Source organism: Lepidothrix coronata, unplaced genomic scaffold, assembly GCF_001604755.1.
Source record: "Lepidothrix coronata isolate B3197 unplaced genomic scaffold, Lepidothrix_coronata-1.0 Scaffold165, whole genome shotgun sequence".
Lineage (NCBI taxonomy): Eukaryota > Metazoa > Chordata > Aves > Passeriformes > Pipridae > Lepidothrix > Lepidothrix coronata.
Genome location: NW_016690345.1, coordinates 643086 through 649168, shown reverse-complemented (window position 1 = coordinate 649168; position 6083 = coordinate 643086). Strand labels below are relative to the sequence as shown.

The following is a 6083-nucleotide window of genomic DNA, read 5'->3' as shown; positions in this document are numbered from 1 at the left end:
AGAATCAATAGAAACAGGCAATACTCAGACTTGGATGACTCTGACCAAGACTTGGATATTTGCAAAGGCAATGATTCTGTGATTCTATGCAAGCTGCTCTTTTTTGAAACGCTCTTGTTTTTTATTTGTTCCAGTCAGGACACGTTACTAGGATGGAAAGAGGAGTAGGACGGCAGGAGGGAAGAAAGAGAAACACTATTTGATGGTATAAATATGTGGGGCAGCAATGCCAACCACGAAAAGGGGCCTCTCATCATGGAAAAATAAGACTCCTAGTTTATGTAAAACAAAGATGCCTTCAGCTCCAGAGGGGACAACCTCTCCCCAGCCCAGCCCAGCCCGAGCTGGGGGCGGGGGGGGGAGGAGGGGGAGGAGCGGATGGGAGGGGATCCTCCCAGGTCTCGGTAGACCCACAGTGACTCTCCGTGGATGTCTGAAGCTACTGCAAATGAGACTCTGCCTGATTTTGGAGGAGGAGGAACTCAGAGGGCAGTTCCAGACGGCCAGGGAATAGCGGGACTGGGCTGGAGACGCCTCCGCTGCTCCTCCCGCTCCTTCACCCCGCACATCCCGGCACCCAGAGCCCGGAGCCACCCTACAGCCGGGGATGCGGGAGTCTTTCTGACACCAGCCACTCCACAAAGTCTTTTTTCCTTACGTTTCGGAGGGGTTTTGGAGGAGAAGTTTTGATGACCCCATTTTCCAGGTAGGCAGAATTTTTCTCTCCTCGTACAGCAGTCATGCAGCTACTTACTGACAGATGCCCAACTGGGAATAACATAAATCCCTCTGAAATTCCATCCTGTGCCTGCTGCTGTTCGCTGGCTCTCCAGCAAGGTGCTCACTTCAGGCACATGGTGTTTAGACAGTACCTGCTATAAAAGAATATATATTTTTCCTTTACTTTCAGCTCTTGGCTACTTTGGGCATTTTTCCAAGAGTTTGGGTTTTTTTCAGGTGCAAGCAGTGTGGGCCACAAGCTAGCATCTAGCCAGGGCCAGAGGTGTAGAAAATCCCTCAGGGGGGAAGGGCTGGGTTTATTGAACCAAAGTCTTCTCTGGGGTAACTGAGCTGAGTTTAGCAGCGACACTGAAATGATGGCAGCAGGGGTAGCAGGGCAGAGCAACTGATCTGCTGTGTGATTCCCCTTTGATTTTGGGGATTTTGGAAGATATGAATTGGACTAACCTGTGGCCCATGCCTCCTAGTTGTGCTGAATTACATCAGCACAGGCTCCTCTGCTTTGGGAGGTAACAGCTTTGGGAGGTTCAGGAATGCTTGCGAGCTCATTGCACTTGGTGGCAGGGTTTTCCTCCCCCCAGCCTTCCTGCAGCCCAGGCTTTCCCTGGCTCTAATCCCAGGACAGTTACATTAGGAGACATGGAGAATATCTGGGATCCCTGTAGCTGTCGGGGAACCTTCCCTCTGGGTGCTCTGCCCAGGGACTAAAATTACAGGGCACGTTTGGGTAGTGCCAGCAACTAACACTGAAATTCCCTCCTTGTGCAGTGTGCAAACCATGGACACACAAACAAGGAGGAAGAGGAGGTGCATTTGTAAGAGTTTTGTTCCAAATGGGACATATTTTTCTTTTCCAGTTTTATTTAGCAAACATTTGAGTGGAAAAAATGCTGCATACACAAGTGAATGGCACCACAGGCAGTGCCTGCTGGGCATGGCCATGGAAAACATTGGGCTTGAGCAGCAGGGAGATTTCAAACTTTATTCTGCTTATTTTAGCCGTAGCCAGCATAATTCTTCTTTCATGAGAGTAAGCTGTTTGTGTGGCTTTTAATTTGTGTGACTTTAAATAAGCTTCTTGAAGGCAGAGTTAGCTTAGAGAGCAGAGCATCTAAATTTTCGTGAATTTGGGATCAGTTTGCTCAGGTGTTCTGGTGTTGGAGGAGAAATACACAGTGCACTAGGAAGAACTTCAGAAATATCAGTCAGACCATGGCTCTGCCTTGCCAGGTACATGAGGTGACTTTTCTACTGCATTAGAATCTGCTTTATCTGATAATCAGGTGTGAGACTGCAAATAAGCCAGATATAATTGGCACATTTCAGTCATTGCAAGTAATTTGTCTGCCATAATATTACATTTGGTTCAGTTGCTCGGGGTGGGAAGAGAAGTAAGCAGAGAACTCAGGTCCTCCTGCAAGGCCGCTTTTTCTTGCAGTCTCTGTCCAGATAAATCCATGTGTTTTTCAGTTATGTGTGTAAGCATACACCCTGATACAGGGAGGATGGTGCAAAGTAGTGCCTTCAAAATCCGTTCAGAGGACCCACTGCTTGAGATTCCCTGTTGTTTTTTCTCTATTGTGCATCTCATGGGGAAAGAAATTAATCAGTAAAAAATACAAATACTGAGAGAAGGCCTTGTAGGAACAATATCCTACTGTGGCAGAGAGAGAAGGGTCAAGGAAGAACAAGATGGGCAGACCCAAGTATTCAGACACAATTAGTCAGCTCCCAGTTTGCTCTTTCTATTAGTTTTTTGGGCTGTGTGTTTTCAAAAATTGCCTTCAACATCCAGAAAAAAAGTTAGTCTGAAATACTGTTGAAATCTGAGATTTCCATCTCAGCGTTTTGCAGCAGCAGGTGAGACTTTAAGTCAAATGTCAAATGTTATGAGATTTGCAACAGCATCACAGCAGCTGAGGATAACAAAATAGGCACCATTGCCCACTCTAGACTTGGAGAGCCATTAGTGGGCAGAGGAGTTCCCAGCAGCTGCCCCACTGTGTATGCACTGAGGTTAATACCAGGAGGGATGCTGGTAGGGCAGAAGACTAATGTAGCTCAAGGTGCAGAGTGGAATAGAGGAGACTGTGCAAGAGGACCACAGAGAAGTGAGTTGTATCTTGTGTTTTGAGGTGTCGTGTTCCTGCCTCTCCATTCTGACCATGCAGAGCCCAAGGTCATGGTGTTTCACTGACCCAGACCCAAGCCCCGAGGGCCGCAGGCAGGGGCCATCCTGTGCCAGAGCTGGCCTTGGTTGCCTGTGCAGGTTAACTGCTTGCCACGGCTCTGCCTGGAGAGCAGCTCTGCCGTAGGGCGCCTTCCCGCCCACACACACAGAGGGAGGGAAGGAGGGAGAGAGGGAGGTGATTAAACCCGGGTCGGCATGATGAGTCAGACACTTGGCCAAAGCCTTCAGCACTCCCAGCCTCTCCAAAAGTTATTGTCTCCATCTTCCTCAGCTAAAGGCTGGCTCTAAAATGGTGCTGTCTGAAGGCACCAAGCTGTTGTGCCCTCCAGAAGATTGGGATCTCCTGCAGCTCTGTTTTATGGAGGACAAACAAGACAAGGAAAGCCCACAGTAAGTTTAGAGGGATGAAGTCTTGATCTTAACTAAAACACCTCTTTAGCATTAAAGTATTTTATCCTTACAATACCCCTTCTGTTCTCTGCAGCACAACAAAACTTGTGACATACGCAGAGACTTAACAGAATCACAGAATGATTTGGGTTGGAAGGGACCTTAAAGTCCATCCAGTCCCACCCCCTGCCATGGGCANTTTCAGTCATTGCAAGTAATTTGTCTGCCATAATATTACATTTGGTTCAGTTGCTCGGGGTGGGAAGAGAAGTAAGCAGAGAACTCAGGTCCTCCAGCCAGGTCACCTGGGATCTGAGTGTGGGAACAGCAAAGGCCATGCATTTTTCTGCTGAGTACCTGAGCATACACCCTGATACAGGGAGGATGGTGCAAAGTAGTGCCTTCAAAATCCGTTCAGAGGACCCACTGCTTGAGATTCCCTGTTGTTTTTTCTCTAGTGTGCATCTCATGGGGAAAGAAATTAATCAGTAAAAAATACAAATACTGAGAGAAGGCCTTGTAGGAACAATATCCTACTGTGGCAGAGAGAGAAGGGTCAAGGAAGAACAAGATGGGCAGACCCAAGTATTCAGACACAATTAGTCAGCTCCCAGTTTGCTCTTTCTATTAGTTTTTTGGGCTGTGTGTTTTCAAAAATTGCCTTCAACATCCAGAAAAAAAGTTAGTCTGAAATACTGTTGAAATCTGAGATTTCCATCTCAGCGTTTTGCAGCAGCAGGTGAGACTTTAAGTCAAATGTCAAATGTTATGAGATTTGCAACAGCATCACAGCAGCTGAGGATAACAAAATAGGCACCATTGCCCACTCTAGACTTGGAGAGCCATTAGTGGGCAGAGGAGTTCCCAGCAGCTGCCCCACTGTGTATGCACTGAGGTTAATACCAGGAGGGATGCTGGTAGGGCAGAAGACTAATGTAGCTCAAGGTGCAGAGTGGAATAGAGGAGACTGTGCAAGAGGACCACAGAGAAGTGAGTTGTATCTTGTGTTTTGAGGTGTCGTGTTCCTGCCTCTCCATTCTGACCATGCAGAGCCCAAGGTCATGGTGTTTCACTGACCCAGACCCAAGCCCCGAGGGCCGCAGGCAGGGGCCATCCTGTGCCAGAGCTGGCCTTGGTTGCCTGTGCAGGTTAACTGCTTGCCACGGCTCTGCCTGGAGAGCAGCTCTGCCGTAGGGCGCCTTCCCGCCCACACACACAGAGGGAGGGAAGGAGGGAGAGAGGGAGGTGATTAAACCCGGGTCGGCATGATGAGTCAGACACTTGGCCAAAGCCTTCAGCACTCCCAGCCTCTCCAAAAGTTATTGTCTCCATCTTCCTCAGCTAAAGGCTGGCTCTAAAATGGTGCTGTCTGAAGGCACCAAGCTGTTGTGCCCTCCAGAAGATTGGGATCTCCTGCAGCTCTGTTTTATGGAGGACAAACAAGACAAGGAAAGCCCACAGTAAGTTTAGAGGGATGAAGTCTTGATCTTAACTAAAACACCTCTTTAGCATTAAAGTATTTTATCCTTACAATACCCCTTCTGTTCTCTGCAGCACAACAAAACTTGTGACATACGCAGAGACTTAACAGAATCACAGAATGATTTGGGTTGGAAGGGACCTTAAAGTCCATCCAGTCCCACCCCCTGCCATGGGCAAGGACACCTTCCATGGACCAGGTTGCTCCAGGCCCTGTCCAGCCTAGCCTTGAACACTTCCAGGGATGGGGCAGCCACAGCTTCTCTGGGCAGCCTGGGCTAGGGCCTCACCACACTCACAGGGAAGAATTTCTTCCCAGTGTCCCATCTAACCCTGTTCTGTGGCAGTGTGAGGCCATTCCCCCTTATTCTGTCACTCCAGGCCATTGTCCAAAGTCCCTTTCCAGCTCTCTTGGAGTCCCTTTAGGCACTGGCAGGTGCTATAAGGTCACCCCAGAACTTGCTCTTTTCTAGTCTGAACAATCCCAATTCTTTCAGCCTTTCCCCATAGAAGAGATGTTCCTTCATGAGGCTACAGTCATGTCTCTTTACAAACAGCTTTGCAGCCACTCTGAGTTGGAGGGGGAGGAAAAGGACACATGAACTACTCATTGTGGATGTTTGGGTGCTGACATGGAGACATGTGAGAGGCCCTTGATGTCGGAGGGCTTTGCTGAGCCCTGTCAAGCACCCTAAGTCGGTGTTCCCAAAGCTTTGGATTTCTTGTCCCACTGTGGAGTTCAAAAACAAAATGATCCCAGGTTGGGGGTAGAAACTGGAATCTTTATTGAACACATGACTTGCAATATAAGGGTCTTGGAAGCAGGACATGTTAATGAAGAGGACGGGTTATGCTAAGTAGGGGATGGATTATGCTAATATAGCATACACAATTATGTAGGATTACACAATTCTCTGCTACAATTACACATAGTGGTTAATATTTCCCAAAGCGAGGAACCACGGGGGAGAGAGAACAAAAGGGTTTCTACATCGTCTAAGAACATCTCCATAAAGTCTTTCCATATCTTGCTGAAGGAGACAGGACAATCAAACATAGTTGAATGTTAACAAGTCTTGTAATGAGGCTCCTCAGAGTAAGGAGTTTCTCCCAGCTCCTGCTGTCCATAATAATCCCATCAACTCCTTCTCTGCTGATAGCCGAGCCCCAGATCCCAACATCCCACCCACCCAGGAGATCTCCAAAGAGCAGCAGCATTTCTTCTTGCCCCAGTTAAGATCTGGCCTAAGAGGAGGAAGGCTGTTGCTGTTGTGGGGGTATC

General features: G+C 48.1%; 1 protein-coding gene across 2 annotated transcripts in view; it reads left to right on the top strand.

Moving 5' to 3' along the window:
* Window positions 1-428: 428 nt before the first annotated feature.
* The window catches only part of COL6A2 (collagen type VI alpha 2 chain), a 28808-nt gene continuing 23153 nt past the window's right edge, over window positions 429-6083 (top strand). For both annotated transcript variants that reach the window (XM_017829610.1, XM_017829611.1), the window contains exon 1: window positions 429-706. The gene's annotated coding sequence lies outside the window, so the exon portion shown is untranslated. The remainder of the gene's footprint in view (window positions 707-6083) is intronic.